This window comes from Macrotis lagotis, chromosome 1 (assembly GCF_037893015.1).
Source record: "Macrotis lagotis isolate mMagLag1 chromosome 1, bilby.v1.9.chrom.fasta, whole genome shotgun sequence".
In the NCBI taxonomy this organism is placed as follows: domain Eukaryota; kingdom Metazoa; phylum Chordata; class Mammalia; order Peramelemorphia; family Peramelidae; genus Macrotis; species Macrotis lagotis.
In genome coordinates, this window is record NC_133658.1 from 589,023,062 (window position 1) to 589,047,859 (window position 24,798).

Genomic DNA, 24,798 nt, shown 5'->3' on the forward strand with positions numbered 1-24,798 from the left:
CAGACAAAACATATTTCCATATTAATCATAACTACAAAAGCAAAATAATAAACAATAAAGGGTGAGAGAAAATTATACTTATTTGCATTCAGAAATCATCAGTTCTCCCTCTGTGGATGGAGAGCATTTTTTTATCATGAGTTCTTTGAATTGTCTTGAATCCTTGTATTGATCCGAGTAACCAAATTTTTCACAGTTGATGATCATTACAATATTAAGCCAATTCTGTTTTGTAAGATGTTATTTTCTTCAGTATTTTTTGTCCCTCTTTTTACTAAAATGTTAATTCTTTTCATAATTTTCTTGCATCAATCTCATTTCTTTTTCTAATTTTTCCTCCACCCTTAACTCTTTCAGGAATTTTTGCTAGGTTTGAGTCCAATTAGCATTTTTTGAGACTCTGCTTATAGCTGTTTTCACATTATATTCTTCTTTTAAGTTTATATCTTAGTCTTCTCTGCCACCCTAATAGTTTTTGATGATCAAGTTATTTTTGCTGTTGTTTTTCTTTATTTTGAACTTTATGTTAAAGTTGGCCTCTGCTCACCTTGGGGTGCTTCCAACATAGCATGAACTAGGGAAAAGTGTGGTCGCTGCTTTTCTGTTCTGTACACTGGTCTTTATCCAAAAAGGGCCCTTGCTTCCAGCCACAAGTTCTAGTATTCCTCTTAGTCTTGGAACTGTGACCTGGATTTTTGCTCCCCAATGACTGATCAGAAGCATCTTTCTCCCCCTGACCAACACAAAACTGCTTCTGGGGAATAGACTTGCCAATGAGAGCTGAATTCACCAAGCAAAAGGTCCCCTGTAATCTCTTTCTGATCAGTTATCCAACTCCCTTACTGTCTCTGGGTTGAGAGATCCTGAAGTTGTTTCTATTTATGCCCTATTGTCACAACCTCCAAGGGCCAGGGCTGGTGCTTCTGTCTTTTCCTGAGTCAGCCAAAGCCCCAGAGTCAGAGATCTTGACAATCTCTGAAGTTGTCTTAGGCTGGAAATTTTTTTCCTTTGTCTTTTTATTATCTCTACCATTCCTAAGCATAAAAAGCTAATTAGTAGCAAAGTCTAAAAGCAAAGAAGATATTTTATAGCAAGGGCCTATTCTATGACTGATCCTTCCTAAAACATCAAGATTCTTATTTTGGGATTCAAAGAAATTAAATGAATCTAACAATATTCATTATGTACTGAATCTTCTTGATAAATTTCTAAATGTTTTTAAATGACTTATTCCAGTATTTGTCTAAATGCCCATGTAAAATTGATAAGTCAGTTACTGCTAGTTTCACATAGTACTTTTTCCATATATATATATATAATATGGATACTATCTTAAAAGAAAGAAAAGATTTCTTCTTTAAAGAGAGACATTTTGTATATGGCAAGAAAGGGCAGCATGAATGACAAAGAGGCCTTGGGTGCAATTGTTGTTGTTTGTTTATTCTCAAAGAGAACTATAACATTAGTGAGGTGATGCCATGACAATTGAGTGATTTGGATTTAAGTGAGGGGGACCTGTACAAGTGAGGGGGACACTTTCTCCTCTAGAGTCATCTGAGTCCAGTGGTCAGATATGCCTCAGGACTCCTGGAAATGGCCCTTGATGCAGTGGGACACCTTAGCCTTTTTAAGCTGGGGTCTCTAACAGTTCTCTATTAAAAAACAATCAATCTGGGCCGAGAAGATCCTTAGGGTTTCTAGCTAAAGCAAAAATAATTGCTATTTACATTCAGTTTTAGCCAAATTCAAAGGTCTTCAGGGCTGTCCCTTTTTTTTTTGTTTTCTTTTGTTTTGTTTTTTCAAGGCAATAGGATTAAGTGATTTGCCCAAGGTTAGACAGCTAAATTATTAAGTGTCTGAGGTTAAATTTGAACTCAGGTCCTCCTGACTCCAGGGCTGGTACTCTTATCTACTGCACCACCTTATCTGCCCCAACAGTATCTCTTTGATGAATCAATCTCTAATACTATCAACTTGAGCATCCATAGGAAGCTTTCCTGTCACTTAGTTATCCCTTTTTAAGAATGGATCTTTACTTCAATTATATTTAACAAAAATAAAAGTATAAATATTGACTCTCCCAATCCTCAGGGGCATGCTCTCTCCTATCTCATCTTGGCTACCCTTGATCTATTTCTCAAAAGGTTGCTCCCTATGTCTTGAGTGATTTTGATGCTAAGCTGGCTATAAAACCTAGACACTGGAATTCTAGGATGCTGTAATACTGGGGCATGCTCTCTCTTCCCCTAAAATGAAAGAACAAATGCCAAGGCAGATAAAGAAATTCTAATGGGCAGTTAGGTGATAGAGTTGATAGAGCACCAGACCTGGGGTCAGGGGGACCTGAGTTCAATCTGACCTCAGACACATAACACTTACTATCTGTGTGACTGTGGGCAAGTCACTTAACCCTGATTGCGCCCCATTCAGGGTCATCTTCAGTCATCAAGATCCATATCTAGCCACTGAATTCAGATGTCTGGTGGACAAAGTGAAACTGGTGACTTAGCATAGCCTTCCCTCACTCAAACCTAATTCATTTGCAAGTCATGGCATCACCTCTCTGATGTCATGGCCTTTCTTTTAAGATAGTATCTTTATATAGGAAAAATATTATGAAGTTAAGAAATGGAAATTCCAAGTTTTAAAATATAGTCTGAATGAAGGGAGGTCCTTCTATTCTTCACAATTCAATAGAAGAAAATTAGTTTAGGGTTGTCCTCACTTTCCAGCTTGAGGGTCTAAGAATGTTGCCAGTAATAACCTTGGGTTAAACTTGAGCAGCAGCATAGTCTCTGTGCTTGGTGATTAGCAAATGACTTCCTTATTCTCCTCTACTTCTTCCATCAAGAATACAGGCATATGATTAGAATATGACAGTGATTTTATTTAAGGGTCAGAATGATTTTCTATATTTTTAGGATTTACATCTTTGAGTAAACTTCCAAGATACTTATGCTTTAATTGTAAAGAACAAGACCTTTTGAAATAACCAATAAATGTTCAAATATATGTTTGCATTGCTAGGCAGCTCTGCTTTAGTCCTATAACTGAAATGTTATTTCACCTAAGGTCAGGATTAATTTATACTCCTGAACTGGACTTGAGTTCAGAGACTTGTAGTCAGCTTTATTGGCCTGATTTTCATCCTTTTATAGAACTAACCACATAGATCTTCTACAGTTGGAATTATCATCTACTTTAAAGGGAAGAGGGTATCTGAATTAGAGGGTTTATGCAGAATATGAAATGGGATTTATAGCCATCATATTTAAGTTTACCAAGTATTTGCAACATAAGAGGCTATATGTAACAAAGTTGGATTTTAGTAAGGGGGCTACCAAGAAAGAAATGGAAAATAAATTCAAGATGAAAATATATTCAGAAGAGTGAGGAAAATAGAATCAGGTGCAGATCTGTTCAGACTGAAAGATTCATCGCTTGTAGCAAATCTATCCCTAGAAGTAGCAGTCCTGGCTCCATATGACAATTCATATGCTGCATGAATTGGGGCCATTAAGTGCTTCAGTCAGACTAGTTCTATCACTTGAATATTGTCCTGCTCATAGAGATTTTTGCCAAGATTTCAGTGTATTTAGTATCTCTTTTATTCTTTTTTAAAAGTAGATTCATTTTTCACAGTAATATCACAATTTAAGCAATAATCACCTTCTGAAGGGCTCAGTCTTTAATGCAAAAATCAACAGGGAAGATGCGAGACCGATGCCACTTGGTTTCCTCATCTGTAAAATGAGGCTGGCAGATCTGATGGTTGCTAAGATCCCTTCTAGCTCTAACATTCTAACTTCTAAATATCTCCTTTATTCCACATGACTATCACTTCTTTGCTGCTCTTGCTAGAAATTAGATAATTGCTCATAGGGACTTTCAAACTTTTTCTTTTGTTCTGCTGAGCACTTTGAGCTTAGTCAGCTGTTTTCAAATGAGTCTGAAAGGGACTTTGATTAAGAGAAAGATAGAACTGGGTAGTTTGATCTGACTGATTACTGCTTCATGATGAGAATTGGACAGCTCATAGGTGCAAACTTTAGCCCTAATTATTAGAATTTGTCCATACATACCCCAATATTTATGGTAGCATTTTTCTTTTTTAATATTAGAAATGAATAGGCAACAAAATGGATGTTCATCAATTGGAAATGGCTAAACAAATTGAGATACATGAATGTAGTCAAATATTATGATGTTAAGCAATTAATATAAAGGTATAAAGAAATATGGAAAGACATATGAACTGATACAAAGCAAAGTAGACAGAACTAGGAGAACAATATGCACAAGAACTGCAACAATGAAAAGAGAAGACAACAGCAAACTGAATTACTACGTAAGTATAATGACCAAGATTGGCAGTCCTTTTGAAAAAGAAAAGAAGAAAAAAGGGAAAAAATGATATAAGAAAAATCCATCTGCTTTCTTTCTTTTCTGGTTTTTGCAAGTCAATGGGCTTAATGACATGCCAAAGGTCACACAGATGAGTATTAAGTATCTGAGTCTGGATTTGAACTCAGGTCCTCCTGACTCCAGAACCATGAGCTAACTTAGCTGCCTCTCCCTTCTTTTGTTTAATGTGTTGGTTAATTTTAGTGAACTGGATTTTTTTTTCCTCTCTTGTTTCTTAATTAATTCTCTGTATTAAGGAGTGGTTTTCTTGATAGAAGAAAGGAATATACAAAGACGCAAATATAATTTTAAAATAATACATGCATGTTTGTGGTGTATGTAGGAGGAGTAGTTGTAATTTTTTTCTAAAGCTCCTGGTGCGGAGCAAAGAATACTAGATGAAGAGTCAGAAAAGCTAGACTATAATTCAAGCTCTGGCACTAATTAGTTGTGTGACCTTGGGTCTGTCAGTTCACTCCTGGGGTCTGAATTTCTGAATTTATAAAATGACACCTGGGTAAATGAAATATAAAATTCCTTATAGTAAATAATTTATGATTCTATGATATGGATTGGGGAAGAAGAATTTTTAGAGAAAATGTCATAGGATTGCAACTGTCTATATCAGATAGATACTTTGTATTATTAAATTAACTTAATCAAGATGTCAAGTTAGAGAAATAGTTGTCTAAAAATGTTTGTGTGATAGTCAGTTCTGCAAGAGAAAATGTGGAGCTAGGTCCACATAATAATAATAATAATAATAATAATAATAATAATAATAATAGAAATTTAGATCAGTTTTAAGGCCTATTACTACTAGTCCTTCAGTATTAAAGAGAACCACACCAACAAATCAAATAATTGGAGGCATGAGTTATACAATTATGTTTATTATAGTGAGGGGTATGCTGTGAAAGGGTGTATCTTTCAGACTTGCCTTTACTAGAATCATTTCATTCCAAGGTCTGATTCATAGGAAACAGGTCTATGGGAGATAGTCTGGCTGCTGTGGGAGTTTCTTGGCCTTAAATGGTTTTGATTCCTCCATACCAGCGAAGTACTATAGCACATCATCATCAATGCCAAGCAAGAAATAGCCTGTGTTATGTGGTGACAGAATTCTACAGTCAGGTACATCCTAACCTGTCTCTTTGTAGACTAATAGTCAGTATGGTCTTTCCTCTCAAAACTTCTATCTTTGAATTGTGAACTGCCGCTCAGTAGTGTAGTGGATAGAGCACTTATTTTGGAGTCAGGAAGATGGGAGTTCGAATCTAACCTACCACTTACCAGCTATGTGACCTTGGGCAAGTCACTTAACCCTTATTGCCTTGCATCCAGATCTCCAGTCATCCTGATTCATATCTGTCCACTGGACCCAGATGGCTCTAGAGGAGAAAGTGAAACTGTTCATTTAGCCCAGCATCCCCTCACTCAAATCCAATTCATGTCATGGCATCACCTCTCTGATATGGTCCTCCTTGAAAATGAAGGACAAACAAACAAAAAAAAACCCTCATCAATATGATACAATTAGCAATAGCTTTAACACTAGAACAATGTCAGTTTGCTATTCATGGGACTATACTGCTCTGCAGCTGGTATCTTCCCTAGAGCTCAATCTCACCAGACCCCTTTTTGGGGGGTAATTCCATTCCAGAGTGGACTTGCCCTTTACAAAGAAAAGAGAACTCTACCTAGGACTTCCTCCAGCTTCTCCAGGATTACTCATGTTATTGCACTGAACACTTCATGCCTTCTATCTCCACTACTCTGGATTTGGGGATCTGAACTTGACTACCTTTCAATCTGCTGAGGGTAATGGAAGCCATTGCCTGTCCCTTCAGAATGGCCCTAGCCTATATTCAATTGTAGTTCTCCACTTAGTCCTTCAAAGTTCTGATGAAGCATATCTAAATAATCTGAGTTGATTTCCATAAGAACCCTAAGAAATGGAACTATTATTCCTACAGATCTAGAGTAAAAGGCCCAGATAGTTTAATTACCTGACTATTGTCACAATAGATAGACAAAACAAAAGGTCAGATTTAAACTCTTCACTCCTAACTCCAGTGAGGAAGTTCAGTTCTTTCCATTATAAATAGCAATCTCCCTTTCCCCATGTTCCTTAGGCATACATTTTCTCTTTAATTACTTTTTCATATTCCTTCAGAAATAAGATGCTTATATATTGTTTAGATCTTGCCTTAAGTGTGTGTAGATACATCAGACACTTAAGGTTTTTTCCTACTTTTTGAACACCCTAATGTAATAAACAATGCAAAAAACTCTCTAGAATTTCTAAATACAGAAAAATGAAATATCAATTAAAGAAGTCAAGATTGACTCTAGGAAAAAACCGACAACAACAACATCAACAGAGTTGCAAACTCCAAGACACTTCGTGGTTGAATTTGACAATTCAATTCAGAAATGTTCTGCCAATAACCTAGAGAAAGATGGTGAAGTACCAAAGAAAGGAAATCTGAATAACACAAGACTATTCTGTATCCAGCAGAAAATACAGGAGGGAATGGAACGTCTTATGAAAAGCAATGGAACTCAAGGATGCAGCACTAAGTGACCTACCCTGAAATCTGACCTTACTCATAAATGAAAAAAAATAAAGAGGTATTTGAAACATTCTTAGAAAGTTGGACCTAAAGGAATTATTTCCTTCTTACCTCAGACAATAGAAATGCCAGAGGGATAAATAAATGCAGCTGCCAGTGGATAAGGAGAGCAACAGAAATATTGTGATTTCATCAAGACCGGTAAGCCTTCTTTTTAAATGTACTTAAAGAGGTGAAGTCACATATCAAGTGGAAGTAACAATGGATAGGTGGTCCTGGGGTCTAATGGATAGGACCTTGTTGAATCTTACCTTCTGGTGAATCAATTTTCTTTGGCAGGAAACTGCATTACACATTTGTAATGTTGAGTGTGGGGTGTGTCTGGGTTAAATGTAGGCTTAGCAATAAAAAGATGGTCTTTCAGGAAAAGAAAAGCTTGTTAAAGAGAGGGGGAGGGGAGAATAGAAAAAATGAAATTGAAGTGATGGAGAAGAGGAAGGCTCTATTTTGTTAGCGAAAAGTGGTTTTGCTGATGAATGCTCCTATGGGTGAAGAGAAGTTCTGCAAAAGGCAATCAAGACTTTGTATTGGCTAGTATCTGGGGTATTTGGGATTTGTCTTAGCTTGTCTTATCTTGGGAGTTAAGATGCTGGAACTTCTGGCACTGGGTCAGTAAGAAGATTTGGTCCTAAGGAGTGATTTTGAGAGGAGTAGGGAAAGGAAGATAATGAGGCGGAAGAATAAATCAATGGTGGGATTTATAATCAGGGGTGTAGTGGAAGTCTATTGTGTATTTTATAGTTAAAAGATTTCTAATTTAAGATCTTCTGAAAGGGATTGGAAAAAATAAGCACACTTTTTAAAAAAGACCATCTACTTGGGCAGAGATATTGCAAACAAATGTTCAAAGGCAGAAAAAGTTAATATATCCTTTACAAACAAAAGGCAATAAAAATAGTCATTGGTTCAGAGACCACAAACAAAATACCTGACCCAAGTGAAGACATTAAAAAAGAAATTCAAAATATGAGTCCATCAAAAGACAAAATAACAGAAACAATTAAAAGTTATGTGAAAGAAAATGATAATGATAAAATAATATGGCAAAATTTCTGGGATTTGACTAAATCAGGGAATTTCCTCAGGGAAAAAATTATATTCCCATAAACATGAATTAACAAAATAGAAAAAGAGATTAATGAACTGGATTTGTCTTTTAGAAATTACAAAACAAAAAGTCTAATATATTTTCCAAAAGAGGAGATAGTAAAAAATGGAAGAGAAAGAGACTAATTGGAGGCAAAACAAAAAATTCAATTCTTCTGGGAGTCATTTGCTCCAAAGAGCTCTGATACTCCTTCTCTTGAAGCACAATGAGTGGTCTCTAAGCAGATTTGACACAACTTAGCCATTTTAAGATCCCCAACTCTTCTTTTTAAGAGGAACATCATCAGAGGATCCCTTTCCATTACTAAACAAGATTTGCTTCTTTCTCTTCCCTTTCTTTTTCTTCTTTCTCTCATTCTCCTATGGTTTTCTTCTTTCTGAGAGCTTAAAGGAGATATTTATACTTCATTACTGGTCTTTTATGGGCACATCACATATTCTCTATCTGCTTCCTCCATCCATTCCTTTATGAACCCCCTCATTTTGTTATATGGCTGTCCCCACCCTCAAAAAAACACCATTGTAGCCACTGGCTACTTGAGTTCAGTTTTGCCTATGAGGAATCATTATTCAGACTCTGGAAAGTAAGGGTGGAAGTAAAACAAAAGTTTATTAAAAAGAAGTTACAAGGGGCAGCTAGGTGACAAAGCACTGGCCCTGGAGTCAGGAGTACCTGGGTTCAAATCCGGTCTCAGACACTTAATAATTACCTAGCTGTGTGGACTTGGGCAAGCCACTTAACCCCGTTTGCCTTGCAAAAACCTAAAAAATTAAAAAAATTAAAAAAAAATAAGTTACAACACATAACAGGGGATGGGGGATGGGGGTGGGGAGAGAGAGAGAGAGAGAGAGAGAGAGAGAGAGAGAGATAAAAGACAACTAAGCAGAATTGGCTGGGCTGGCAGGTGAGAGAAAACTGCAGGTCTGAATGGAAGTCCTCCCCAGGTTTTTATACCTTGCCTCTCAATCAGAGAGCAAAAGGTGAATTCCCTCTCTCTCCTGGACCGGGAATTAGGTAGAAGGTTACAAATATTACATTAAACAATGAATCAATGATACATCAAGAATAGGAATCTCCACCCAATTTGATTACAGATTTAGTTTCTGCTACATTCATAGTTTTCTATCTTTTCCAAGGTAGTCAATTTACGTCTCAAGAGTAGGTGGTAAACAGTTTACATCTCCACCCAATTTCTTTCTATTACATTCACAGTTCTCTTCATCTTTCCCCTGTATTACCATAACAACACTGACATGAGGTTCAGTTCACCTTCCATTTCATTCCTCTTTTCACTTTTGTTATTTCATATACATTTCATAAAAAATAATAGCTGAATTATTGCTATTTTGCTTTTGTTTTCTTTAGTTGTTTTATCTTTCAAATATTTCTGTTGTCAGGGGTGTTTAAGAAGCAAATGCTTTCTTCAAACCTTTTCCATGGTGAAAGAATGTGGTAGGTGTTGGGGAAGGCTTACTGATGTAGGTCTAGAAATATTCTTTTCTACTAAGAGTTCATCAGATTTTTACCTTGTTTGGTTTCTTGGTATCCTAGGCTATGGAAATATTGCTTTTACCTCTGATAAATAATTTTGATTTTGAAGAGATTAGAAGGATCAGAGAAAACATCTAGAGCTCTATCCATGGCCATGACTAGGGAGAGTAGAGTAGCCAGGCCTATTCCACTATAGCATGATTCTATCACTGGATGTTGTAAGTGGAGGAATCACTTCTCTCCTCTGGAAATAAATAGAACCAAGAGATGTTGTTTAGTCACACCCTACTTTTTGTGACCCCATTTGAGATTTTTCTTGACAAAAGGCTAGAGTATTTTGCTATTTCCTTCTCTAGTTCATTTTACATATGAGGAAATTGAGGCAAACAGGGTGAAGTGACTTGCCCAGGGTCACACAGCTAGGAGGTGTATGAGGCCAGATTTGAATGCAGGAAGATGGGTCTTCCTGCTTTCAGACCTGACACACTCTTTCCTTTGTGACACCTACCTGCCCAAACCAAAAGATTCCAGAGCTGAATCAGGCCCTTTGGAAAATAATCAAAAGTTCTGTCTATATATATATATATATATATATATATAATAGAAAGGATCAGCAGATACTTTCACTTCTCCATTTTTGCATTCTTGTTCTTTTTTTTAAAACTCTTTACAAGTCTTTTTTAAAAGTAAAAATGTTTTCATTTGTTTGAAGGAAAACAAATCATTTATAGTCATATCAAAGGAGTAGGAAAGGAACAAGAAACCAATTTTTTGTCTATTTCCAACAATAGTGAATTTTTTTTTGTTAGCATCTCAAAGGGAAATGAAGGTTCACCTCTAGTCACAACCCCATTGCCTTGTAAAAACAAAAAAAAAAGTTCACCTCTGGGATTTGTGGTGAAAGCCTCAAAGGAATAATTCTCTATTATGCAGTGGAAGCTTTGGCCAGTTATTTCCAAATGTGGTTTCTAGTAAGCCCAAGTCTTTTTGTTTTGATAGTATGTAGACATTAGGAAACAGATGCCCCCAATGTGGGGAAAGGATATGGCTGTTTATGTTTGGAGGAAGTTGGGCTATACTTCTGTTTCTTTGGGGTGTGTCCATAGGCAGTGCATCTCCACCTGATGAGAACAATCTGGACACCTCACTATGGGTCAATACCCCTCCCATAGCATTTTCTTTATTAACAGGGAGTTGGGTGGTTCATCACTTAGGGAAATCCCTTTAGCCAGCATGGAATTTCAACCTTATCTTTCTCAGTTGCTCAAACATCTTCTGTCTTGATAGTCCCTCTAGAGAAGTTCTTGAGTGGTGTGGATCCTATGTCTAAGATATGTACTTTGGCAAAGTGAAAATTAATGCTGGAGACCTTACAGGCTATGATGAATCCCGCCTCTGGTAGCAGCTGAAACTTGGTCTCTCCTTATCACTGAGACTTCTTCACCAGTCAGTCTGAGAGTGAGAAGTAGCTGATATAGCCTCACCTGATTGAAGGGCTGCTACTGGCACCAGCCTCCTCCAAGTTATTCGATTATTCGAACCTTCAAGACATGGCCATAACCATAACCTTCCAACAGTTGTTCCCTTTTTTTCCTTAAGTAGCAAGCTGAACTTTTAACAAAGAGTATCTCATAACATACATTCTTTTTTTGGGGGGTAGGGAGACAGTGGGGAGAGACAAATATTCTCCTTTTTATGACTAACATTTGAACAGACAAAACCAAAACATACAAAGTGTTGTAAGAGATAAAGAAATAATGGAGGCAGCTTTGGGTCAATGAATTCAAAAATCAAGAGGCCTGGATTCTAAACTTTGCTTTGTTCTTTTAACACTAATCAGCATGTCCTAGTCTGTACCTGGCCAGCTAGGTGGTACAAAGAGTACAGGGCCTAGAGCCAGGAAGACTCACCTTCCTAAAGTTCAAATCTAGTTTCAGATACCTAATAGTTGTGTGATCTTGGCAAGTCACTGAACCCTGTTTGCCTCAGTTTCCTCATCTGCTAAAAGAGAGAGGTCTCACTATTTGAGTTCTAGTTAAGCTTTTTTTCCAACTCTATCACTCTAGGATTCTGTGACTTTGTGATTGTTTCCTTTTAGACCTGAATCTTTAATTCTTAAAGTGAAATTCATTTTGGAATTTAAACAATATGATAGTTATTAAGGCAAAAAGTCCTACAGGCAGATAGGACAAACTGAGAGGGTACCAGGATTCTAGTTTTTCCATTTTTCTGTGTGTGTGTGAGAGAGAGAGAACCTAGTATTCTCAGTACTACTATTTGGTAATTTTACTAACAGTTTCCCTGATTGAATTGTCCCCAGATGGTTTTACAAAATCACAATATTTCTTTAAAATGTGCTATTACTTTATTCCTGTCACACTCTAACCTTGACACAAATTAGCTCTTAATACCCTTATGATATCAGAAGAAGATCCCATGTACATTGAATGGTTAACCTACTACAATAACCTTATTATTGGGAGGACATGGCCAAGCGTTATAGAGCATGGGCAAGAATAGATGGAATTTAATCTGCTTCATTGGAGGGTACTTCCAGGTTAAAAACTCATTTAAATAAAATGTTTTTGTTTTTTACTTTTTTTATGGCCTAGGAAATTGTCCCAGTTTTGTTTTCAGTATTTTTTTAAAAAATGCCTGTTCTAAGAAAATCCTGGTCTGAGGTTATCAAAAACTCTGGCCTTGAGAAGCAATCATTACTGGGTTCTTTGGAGCTAGAAGAGTTTCATGTATAGACCCAAAGACAGAGTGTGTACATATTGTTCAAAATTTATTTGATATAAGATCAGATCAACAAATAGGTGGTGGATTTTTTTTTTTGCCAACATAACTGCTGAAAACACTTAAGAAGAAGTAGTAGAGGTTGGTATTTGTTTTGGGGGGGAAGTGGCTGCATATGTCTATTATATAAATGTCTATTACAAAGAAATGAAATTCTTCCCCAGATCCCTACATTTCAGAGTTATAAACCTTAGGTACTCCAAAGACATTGATAGGTAGTGTCTATGTTGTCATTTTACAGGATATAACTCATCATTTTATAATTTCTTCCTTTACTCGGCCTTTAATAAATAATTTTTAAAAAGTCCATAGTGCCCTAGTCCATTTTCTATTCATTGTGTGAATATTTATTACTTGCCTTATTGCATTATGATCTGCAAATCCATCAGTTAGTATTTCTTTAGTTAACCTTTGTCTTCTTTGTGACCTGGCAAATTTAATTTAAATTCTGTGAACAGTGGAAAAAAGATTCCTACTTTACTTATTCATTTAAGTTCTCTCCATAATCCACTTCAATCAATTAGTCAAAATTCAGCAAGCACTTATTAAGCACCTTTTATGTACTGTTCACTGGGGATAATAATGATGTTGTCTCAAAATCAGGGAGGTGATGCTATGACAAGTAAGTGAATTGGACTTGATCATCAACCTCACTTTCTCCTCAAGAGCCATCTGAGTCCAGTGGACAGATATGAATCTAGACAACTGGAGATGGCACTGGATGCAAAGGCAGTCAGGGTTAAGTGACCTGCCCAAAGTCAAACAATTAGTAAGTGTCAAGTGTCTAAGACACATTTGAACTCAGGTCCTTCTGACTCCAGGGCTGGTGCTCTTTCCACTGCACCACCAACTGCCTTGATACTGGGGTTACAAAAAAAAAAAGCAAAAAGACAGTCTGGTGTTCAAAGAGCTTAACTGGGGGAAAATGAACAGAGATAATGACCTTGGAGCATTAACATTAATGGTAAGTTTTTAGCCGTGACTTGAAGCAAGCCAGAGAAACCAAGAGTGGACATGGGAAAGGAGAAGGTGCCAAGCATGGGGGACAACCAGAAAAAATGCCCAATACTGATAGATAAGAGTGTCTTCTTGCTCAAGGAACTGCAAGGCAGTGAGAGTCAGTAGACTACAGAATACATGGGCATGAGTAAGGTATTAGAAGATTGAAATAGTAACAAGTTATGAAGGGTTTTGGAAGCCAGAGAACTTAATATGTGATCCCAGATGTGATAAGGAGCCACTGGAATTTAATGAATAGAGAGCTGACATAGTCATATCAGAACTTTGGAAAGATGAATTTGACAATTGAGTAGTGGATGTACTGGAGAATAGTATTTAGTTCTATATTTTCTTTTTTAAAAATTCAATTTTCTGTTGCATTTATCATATTTGCTATTGATATGCTAAAAATCTTCTACTATTATTTTTATATCTTTTTCTTCTGCACAAGATGGATAGTTTACCTTTTTAAGTTTGCTGCATGAATCTTAATGCGTATTTAAATGTACACATGCAATAACATGGTTTTAAGTTTATTGTTGTCTTTTACTTTTATGCCTCATTTATATTAATTTTTACATTTAACTTTAACAATTCTCCAGAAATCAAAACCAAGAGACCATGATCATGATCTGTTTGAGAGCATATCCCACATTCTACACATGTAGTTTACCGCCTCTCTAATGAGAGGAGAGAGGTTTGTTTTATCATCATTTCTCCACGTTCAAGATTCTAGTCAATACAATTAATCAGAATTCAACTGCCTGTGGGTGTTGTTTTCATGTACATTATTATAGTCATTGTGACAAATTCATTTTGAATAGAATCTTGTAGCATAACGTAATATTCCCCCTTTGTCTACTTTAAAACTTTCTAATTTGAATTCAGCTTTGTCGGATGACATTACCTTTGCAGCTTTTTGAGATTAGTCAGAAGCACAGTAAAGTTTAAGCCACTCTTTCATACTTAATTTTCTGACCTTTCTGAAGCATTTAACATAGTATTCAATACACAATAGGTACTTAATAATAAACACTTTTTGAATGGATGAAACAGCTTTTATGAATTTTCATTTTAATTCATTAACTTTCTGTGTTTCTTTGAGAATTTTAACCACTTGCATTTGACTTTATAATTGTTAGTTTTATCTTTTCTTTAGTCTCTTGATTCCCCCAAGTGCCAGTACATTCCCTTCCAAAGAATCTTGTCTCTATTACCTTGCATATTTTTTATTTATTCACCTTATATTTCTGATGTACTTCTGCCCTATTAGATACCATATGTGTAGAGACGTACTTGTAGTCTCTCTGTCTCTGTCTCTGTGTCTCTCTCTCTCTCTCTCTCTCTCTCTCTTTCTTCTTTCTCTTTCTTCCTTCTCTTTCCTTACTCCTTTTTTTTCTCTTTAGCTATATGAGAACCAAATAGGAGAGTTGAAGATAGTCTCTCAGATACTTGGCCCAGGAAATTCTGAATCTCAACATTTCATATAGCCATATGAACAAATTTGACAAAAATAATCAGTTATATCTGAATGATTCAAGAATTAATGCATTACAATATGCACAGATATACTGATCAGCAGATTTAACATTCCCATGCTTATACTTTCTTTGTCCAAGGAATGAGGACATTGAGTTCCCAACCTCTCCATTTGCTCCAAAAGGGTCAAATGTAATAGCCAGGTGGTGAATTTAGTTTATATCCTCTGGTGAATCAATTTAAGACTTGTTGGATGAATTCTTAAATTCAAAATATGTTGTACTATATTTCTGCCATATTTCCACCAACAATGCAGATGATCTGAAAACAAATGTTCTTTACAATTTGGAAAAAGACACTATGGGGGTCCTAATGAAAAAAAGATCAGTGGTTTCAATGCACTATTATAAATTTTATGGATAGCACAAGAGACAGAATCCCAAAAACCGGTGCCCATTGGTTTCATGTAATGTCTGGATCAAAATGACATGATGGTATAGAAAAAAGCATTGAACTTAGAAACAGAAGATAGATAAAGTAGGGTTTGAGTCACAACTGTCACTTATAAACCTCATCCATATAATAGAAATAACTTCTGTACTATCTATGCCAAACAGGTGACATTGAGGGTCAAATAAAATATTCAGGAAGCACCTTATAAATGTGAGTTCTTATAAAAGGATTGTGAAAAAGAATTCTGGATTAGAGGTGAGGTCTCTCTTCTATCCTTAACTCTGCCACTACTTCTCTATGTGACTTTGACTTGTAGTATTTAGCCCATCTAGGTTTGTTTTTTCATCTGTAAAATTAGAAGGTTGAAATAGATGACTTCTAAGGTCCCTTCCAGTTCTAAATTTTGATATTTTATTACTATTTTTATTGATTGGAGTTAGAAATTGGACCTAGGAATTCACTGGCATGGGGAACACCTAAAAAAAGAAACTTCCTTGAAACACCTTGCCTACCTCTCTGAAAATTATTGTCTTTTTTTAACCATTATAAGAGACTTTTTATTATTAAGAATATTTTGAAAGATCATAGGTCAAAATAAATTTCCATAAAATTAACAAATCCACTGCAATTAATTTTTTTACAATTTGAACATTAATAACTTTCTTGAGATCATAGAATGATGTATTTCATTAACCTTAATACTTTTCATGACATGTATAAGTATCCACTTAATGTTGAATTTCTTTAGCTAGTTTTAACAGTTTTTATTATATAAATATTTTATTTGTTTTCCAAATATATATGCAATAGTAGTTTCTATCTATTTTATTATATATAAATATTTTATTTGTTTTCCAATTATATACAATAGTGGTTTCTACCTATCATTTTTTGTAAGGTTTTAAACCTTACAATTTCTCCCCCCTCCCCCACACAGAAGGCAATCTGATCATCTTTTTATTGTTTCCATGCTATACATTGATCAAAATTGAATATGTTGAGAGAAAAAACATATCCTTTAAGGAAGAAATAAAATATTAGAGATAGCAAAATTATGTGGTACATAAGACAAAAAAAAATTGAAGGTAATAAACTTTGGTCTTTGTTTAAAATCCACAGTTCTTATTCTCCTTCACAGATATCCTAAAATTGTCCCTGATTATTGTACTGATGGAATGAAAAGGTCCATTAAGACTGATCATCAATTGCTGTTAGGGTGTATAATTTTTTTCTGGTTCTACTCATCTTACTCAGCACCAGTTCATGCAAGTCTTTCCAGGCTTCTCTGAAATTCCATCCCTCCTTGTTTCTAATAGAACAATAGTGTTCCATAACATACATATACCACAATTCGTTCAGCCATTTCCCAATTGATGGACATCCCCTCAATTTCCAGTTCTTTGCCACCACAGAGCTGCTATGAATATTTTTGTATTTTTATCCTTCTTCATGATCTCTTTGGGATATAGACCCAGTAGTGATATAGTTGAATCAAAAGGTTTACATTTTATTGCCTTCTGGGCATAATTTCAAATTGCTCTCCAGAAAGGCTGGATGAGTTCACAGCTCCACCAACAATGCATTAGTTTCCCAGATTTCCCACATTCCTTCCAACATTGATCACTGTCCTTTTGGGTCATATTGGCCCATCTGAGAGGTGAGGTGGTACCTCAGAGATGCTTAACTTGCATTTCTCTAATCACTAATGATTTAGAGCAATTTTTCATATGATTATGGATAGCTTTGATTTCCTCATCTGCAAATTGCCTTTCCATATTACAAATTATAGTCTTAAGAGAGTTGTCTAGAGCACTGAAAACTAGATAGATTTATCCAGAGTCATGAAGCCAGTTTGTGGCAGATGAGGGACTTGATGAGGTCCCAAACTAGGCTCTTTCTGGGTCCAAAGTCACTGTACCATGGTGTCTCACATGTCATATTATCATCATTTTTATCATTATCAATCCTCATTAGCATTATGTTTAATATTCATTAATACCCCCTTTTGCTTTTGGTAATTCCATTCTATATAAACACAAAGTGGGGGTGGGGAGGTGTTTCTTCATTATTAAGAAAGGGTTATATTCCTAGAGTCTTGTGAAAGGAGAGACTGAGAATGAATTCCTGCCTCTCACAAGGGAGCTATCCTTTGATATCAGGGTCCATCTCTCCCTGAGGCATTCTCTTTTCAAGACAAGAGACTTGGCAATGCATTTTCTTCATGAATTCTGCCTTCAAGCCCCCACACAGCATTGAGAGAGGAAAATGTCTTCTTAGCAATGCTTAGCAAGGATGTCTTACTGGCAAGAATGCTAAAGTGTTTGACAGTTCAAAATCACAATTCTGATTCTTTGTAACTGAGCCAGCAACAAGACTCAGTCAAGGAAAGAAGGAAAGAGAAGGGAGATCAAAACAGACCATTAGGAAGGATGGTTATCTACACAGTTTGCTTTAGGCAAACAGTTAATCCAGTCCTGGAAGAGAGCACTAGTAGTTAAAGCCTTTAATGGCCTAAGTCCTATGATAATTAGTCCTGCCCCAGAGGTAGCTAATAGTGAGCCACTCTAACTTGAAATGGAGATTCAGTCACTGCTGAGGCTCTAATCCTCTGCACAATGAAACCTGAACTAATTCACTGAGTAAACACTTTCTCCAGTTACTTACAAGCTGTCTCCTTTCAGCCCAATTCCAAATAAAATCACGTCCAGGGACTGGAAAGAAAATCAAATATTTAAGAGACTCATTTTGACTCAAATGCTACTGGATTTCTTCTCTATCTGCCATAGATCTGTCGCTGCCTCTTCCCTTCTTTTTGACTGGGGACCAGTGGATACTTTTCAATTAAAACAACAACAGCTGGCAAGGAGGAATATTATCCACCCCCTTTCTTCTGACTTTTCCTCTGAGGAAATTCCAAAGAGCAAATTGGAAATCTTTAGTGAGTCAAAATTAGTCATGCTTAGCTTTGTAGCAGTGACAGTATGGTGTAGTGGATAAGGAGCAGGTCTTTGAACCAGAAATACCTGGATTCAAGGCTAACCTTTCAGACATACTGACTGTAGGTAAGTTGTTTAACTTCTTACTGCCTCCATCAACACTTTAATACTATTAAGTTGCATAAAAGGTGCCAATCTGTCCTGTAGAGGTAGCTTCCTTTTTTGGGGGTTGCCTATTATCACTAGGTCCAATCCTCCCATGTAAAATAGCATAGGTCCACTGACTTCTTTATGAAATAAGGCTATTCCCAAATATTTTCAGTGGGATAATTTTTACTCTCGTATACTTTATTTCTCAAGTCACTGTCTTTAACTGTGTGCCCAGTGAGTACGGAGCAATGTCCCAGGACAAGCACCTATGGACATGCTAATAATTTACCTCACCAATATAAAGCTTACTGAATAAATTAGTTGCTTAGGGTGACATTTACCAAATACATAGCATTTCCAGAGCTCTATTCTTGGTACTAGAGAAAGAATTTTCTTTTAAAAAAGAAGAAGAAATTTCCTCATCATTTATACTGGTAGTTGCATTTTCTCAGTGTCATGCTACCTGTCATCAAAAGCCTTTAGGGGTAAAAATCCTAAATTTCCAGCAGATGGAGATATGACTACATAAAAGAAAACTCCAGGAAGTCAAATGAGGTGCATCATTCCTCACTTTCTAGGACAGGAAATAAGAAAAAAGTTTTTTTCTTGAAAGGAATCCTCACCAATTTCTCTTCTTTGCTTTCCCACCCTTACCAAACCAAGTGTTTTCAAGTTTAGGGAAATTTTTAAAAATATTGACAATTTTTATCCACATCTCTAACCCTGAAGATTGGAATTTTCTAATAAAGGCCATACTTGTAATTAGATATTTATGCCTCAGTTCACCTTATTCTATTTTTTAAATTTAGTTGTTGCAAAACAGTTGCATAAGCAATTGCCATTTAATTGTCCCAAAGTAGAATATTTAACCTTAGAATGAGTAAATCCTTAGAACTGGATTATAATCAATTAGATGACTCATTTGGTTAAACATATCTAGAAATAATTCAGATGTATTATATAGATACTATTATTATCCATGGTTTACAGATGAGGAAATAAGTACTGAAAAAAGTTTGGTAACTTGCTCAGTGTCATACAGCTAGTAAGTCAGGATTCAAACTCAAGTCTTGCAGAGTACAAGTCCAGTTCCCTATCCACTACCCCATATATTTCCTTAATAGAAAATTCTTGGTATACATCATTCCCTGATGACTAAGTAATCAAAGGATATAAACAAACAGCTCCCAAAGAATGACAAACTATTAATGCCTAAATGAAAGATTGCTCCAAATCACTGATACCACATCGAAATAGCTCTATGGTTACATCCCACACCCAAAAAAATTGGCAAAGATAACGAAAAGGAGAAATAATCAATGTTGAAGAAACTGTGAAAGGACTGGAACACTAATTAGTACACTGTTGAAGGAGTATGAATCAGTTAAACTGTTCTAGAAAGCAACAAAATGCCTATAGCCTTTCACCCCGGGATCCCATTGCTAGGCATAGATTCCAAGGAAGTCAAAAATAGAAAGATCCAAATATTCAGCCTTTTTTGTGGTAGTAACAAAGAAAACAAAATAAGTATCCATTGATTGGGGAACCCAAAAATAAATTGTAATGCAGTAGTGTAATGAATTACTACTAACATTGTAAGAGCCAATGAATATGAAGATTGATACATGAATCAGATATCAAAAGACAGAGGAAAGAAGGTGTTTAATGAAGAGGGTGAAAAAAATAATTCAGGAACTGGGCAAAATTCCATTCTCCAAAGGGTTAAGCGGTTTGAAGTACCGACACAATCAAGTAGAAACCCTGATATAAACTTTAGGAGAAAGGTAACTTTCCCTCTGTACCCGTTTTATATTTGTCTCTATTCATGGATCACAAGACTCATAGAATATAACTGAAGCCAGTGGTAAAATCCATAAGTCTAAGCTGTTCCATGCTTAATGAGCTAATTCTAAATAGTTCATAGCCTCTTAAAATCAATAAAAGTACTCTTGCTATGATTTAGCAACATTATTGTCTTTATTGGTCTCTTTCCTTCAAAGAATGGCCAAGATTCTGAGAACTTCATAGAGCCATACATCTGGAATTGGAAGAGTCCTTAGAGGCTATATGTTCTAAGTCCTTTAATTCACAGATGAAGGAACTGAGATCAAAGAAGTTAAATTAGTTGTCCAATGTCAACTACAAGGCAAATATAAAGAGAGCGGAACACAGACTCAAGGTTCTCTGATTCCAGAATCAAAAGTCTTCCTACTGTGCCAGGTTGCCAGGATCCACTTGACTTTGTTACTTGTACTGATAACTTGCTTTTTAAATTATGTTGTTACCAGTGATTCGACTAGATCCTAGGTTGAGTTAATAATGCTTGCTGATTCTGCCTCTCTCCTAGGACTATGTCTGACACATTTCAGATTTTTTTAAGTATTTTGATCCTGTTTCCTTGCCATAAGTTTCTGATTTAAACCTTCATCCCTTATTCCTACTTCATTCATCTAAACAGATTCTGTTTATTTATTTATTTTTGTTGGCAAGATTTCCATTAAGGTTTCAAATTACTTTGTGCTGAGTAGAAATCTAAATGAGCCAATGGAAATCCTTTCTGTTTCTCCCAAAATCTTACTCATCAAATACGGGTTAAGTTGTACCTTTAACTTCAGGAGTCTGCAGAAGTGATTTTGTTAGACTATATCATTTGGATTCTTAGTGGCTGCCTTCAGGCTAGAAAAGGATAAAATGGAGTCAAAGCTATAGAGAAAGTGGTTCTGGAAATTTTTGAAGGTAATCTTGGGTTCTTTTGTTTTGTTTTTAGATTTTTGCAAGGCAATGGGGTTAAGTGGCTTGCCCAAGGCCATACAGCTAGGTAATTATTAAATGTCTGAGGTGCATTTGAACTCAGGTACTCCTGACTCCAGGGTCAGTGCTTTATCCACTACACCACCTAGCTGCCCCTCAGTCTTGGGTTCTAAAGGAGCATTGTTTATTTCTGTTTTGCTTCCTAACTTCAGGGAAAGAAAAAAAAAACATGAGCAGACTAATTTGAGAGCATTTACAAGCCATACAATTTATTAGCTAAACTATCTAAACAGGTTAAACAAAATATTTTTCAGTCTGCCTCTTGACATTCTAAAGAAAAGTGAATCTTTGCAGCCTTGGTCAATTTTCGCTAAATTGCCTTATATGTCATGAGGTTACATACAATAGGAGGGAGAACCCAGAGATCTCTCCTTAATACCACCCCCCCAAAAAAAAACAAGGAGAAATCTGAGAATTGGATTTGGCATAAAAAGTATTAAAAATTGAAAGCACTCCTCATGATCTTTCTTTAGGATTCAGGTGCTCCTTGAGTCACGAGTCACATGATTACTGACTGAATGTTTTTTGTAGGTTGTAAAAATAGTTTAATGTGAAGAAAAATTGCCTTCAACTTGGAAGCAGTAGACAGGGAAATTTAGTTCTGGGTTTCTTCTTCACTTATTTTTAGAACTTGGGGGAAATAATGGAATCAAAGAAACTTTGAACTGGAAATAGCTTTAATGGTTAACTAGTCCAACCCTTTATTTGTGCATGATCCCTGTATAATATCTTTGGACCTTAATTTCTTGCTCTGTAAAGCATGGGCTTGGAATAAATGATCTTATCTAACAAAATGGAACATGGATGGGTAAAGAGCATTAAGGTATTTCCTTAAGGCTGGGCCTTAATCCAATAATTATTTTCCTTTTTTCTTTTGACTATTCAACCATGGCTGAATCCACCTAATTGTGTTATCATCAAGACCGCTTCTTTCTATCTTGTCCATAGGATTTATGCCACTGTCAAATAATGGGCTGAAATCTAGGTATAATACATTTGAGGTATTTCCTTATCCTGCCATTTTGATAACTCTGTCCAAAAAAGGGGGGGGGGGGCGGGGGGCGGGGAGGAGAGAAAAAAGGAGTTCTGGAAAAAGCTGTTCATGATGAACCAATGCTGCTTCTTAATGATCATCAATTCCCTACCTATTGCTTATAAATCACCCCTTTAATAACAAATTTTTTTATTTTAAAATTTATGTATAGATCAAAAGCAAGAATAAGAGCTACAAAAATAACAAGAATAAGAGCTAACAAAAATAAATTGAGGAGTAGCTAGGTGGTGCAGTGGATGGAGCACCAGCCTGGGAGTCAGGAAGACCTGGGCTCAAATTTGGCCTCAGGCACTTAGTGATTACCTGGCTAAGTGACTGTGGGCCAGTCACTTAATCCCATTGCCTTACCAAAAACAAAGGAAAAAAAAACAAACTGACACTTACTTATCTATAGTCCTGAAGCACCTCTCATTCTTCATGATTTGGCAAAAATTACAAAGAAAATTTCAGTAAATCTGTCCACAAGATATTTTGGTACCCTGGAGTGTAGTTTTTTTTTTCCTGAGCTAATTTAGGGCATCTACATGTTCATTAATTCCAGTTTCAACTTTCCCATAATTTTTATTTTGTACTTTTCCAGTCATCAGAGAATTCCTTGGTGTAAGAAAAGCAAAAACAAAATGGGAATTCTGCCTTCTTTCTATAAGTTATTATAATTTCTCCTTATACCACAGAGGTCATGACCATCTTTGATCTTAAAAATCCATTTTTTATAATCCTTAGCACTCACGACCAACTGTTTCATTTTGTTTTGAGTTTTATTCTTCTGAAAAAGCATAACTAATTCAATGAGAACAAAATAGATAAAAGACTGGCAAGAGATGTATTATATTTAGACGATAGATTAGTATCAGGAAACCTAGGAACTAGAAGAGGGAAGCCTCAATGAAAATAGTTGGATGAGGTTGAATGCAAATAAAGAGTGAAGTGATATTGTCCCGGAAGTATACAAACTACAAAGCTACCTGAATAGAAGGAGAAAGTTCAAAACAGAGATAATTAGTCTTTCACAGAAGTATAATATAGAAGTGATAGAAGTCTTCAAAAGTCTAGACACATAGTAGAACTCATTATCTGCCAAGTCTGCAGATTTAGTATTAGATTTTTGGCTTACTTTGATCAAAATTTCTTCCTTCAAATGGTGGAGAAGATAATGAAGGGGAAATGATTTTCTGGCCCTTAGACTGACCAACAAATACAAAATGAATGTGCAAGTGGAATAATAGAAATCTTGAGAGCAAGTGCTGTAGAATTTGAAATAAAGAAGGGGATCAAGGGTAAAAAAAAATTCTTACATATTCCTTATAGCAAATTTCTAAGTGTCAGGAAAAGAATAGGTAGATTTTGGAGCCTAAAACCTCAGAGAGAAGTCAGTTCTAGGGGAGTCCTAAGGGGAGTCCTAAGGAATGTATTTCTGAAAGCACAAAACAAAAACCTCCCAAATAGAAAGAAAGGGAGAACTATCTGGGAAGATTCTGGTATATATACATGGAATTTATTGATCAACTTCAGCTCTAAGGTCACATACAGGAGAAGGAAATTAATGGAAGATGACTTCAAAAGAGTGACATGATCTGAAAGAACAGCAGCAAGGTTCCTAAGCATTGTAATGATCTGAAACTGGTAAGGAATAATTCTAAGGCAGCAAAAAGGAGTTGCTTTTCTTTAAAATAAAATATTGGGAAAAGGGAAATGGAACTGCTGCTTGGGGTGGATGATTATTTGTGTCATCTATAGAATTTCAGAAAGCAGCTGAGTGTGGTGGGAAAGCACTGAATTTTAAATTAGAGTACCTAACTTCAGACTTGACTCTGCTCTTTCTTGCTGACTTGATCTTAAACATGATTCTCATCTCAGTATCTGCATCTGAGAAAGGAAAACATTGGACTTCATAGCCATTGAGCTCCTATTCAATCTTAAATTTGTGATCCTAAGATAATAGATGGTGATGAGATCACAGAACTACAATCTATAACAATTCTTATTTTGCCTCTATTTCTGGATAATAGGGAATGAAAGAACCAAATAGATTTAATAAGACAACTCCTAATAGCAAATCTAGTGATACTGAAAGAATTAACAGATATTAGGCTGAGCTATCATCATTGATCTCTAAAATATCATGAAAAGCACTTTGGCAGCATGCACACTAAAATTGGTATGATAAAGGATTAGCATGGCTCCCAGGCAAGGATGACACATCAATTCATGAAGCATTCTATATTTTTTCAGCTGCAGGAGATAGGAGATGGAAGAATGAAAAGGCAAAATTTGTTCATCATTTTTATTTATTCATTCAACATTCCAGTATAGTCCCTCATATTCTTGCTCAGACTAAGCCAAAAAGCTCCAAATTGTTCTATGTTTCAAGTCTCTTTTTTGCTTTTATCTAATTCTCTACTCAGCTCTACTCAAAATAATTTTCCTAAAACATAGCTCTAACCATGCTACCTTCTACTTAATATACTCCAGTGATTT

General features: G+C 35.9%; 1 pseudogene; it reads left to right on the forward strand.

Moving 5' to 3' along the window:
• Positions 1-24,447: 24,447 nt before the first annotated feature.
• On the forward strand, positions 24,448-24,548 carry LOC141510622 (U6 spliceosomal RNA; annotated as a pseudogene).
• The last annotated feature ends 250 nt before the right edge of the window (positions 24,549-24,798 follow it).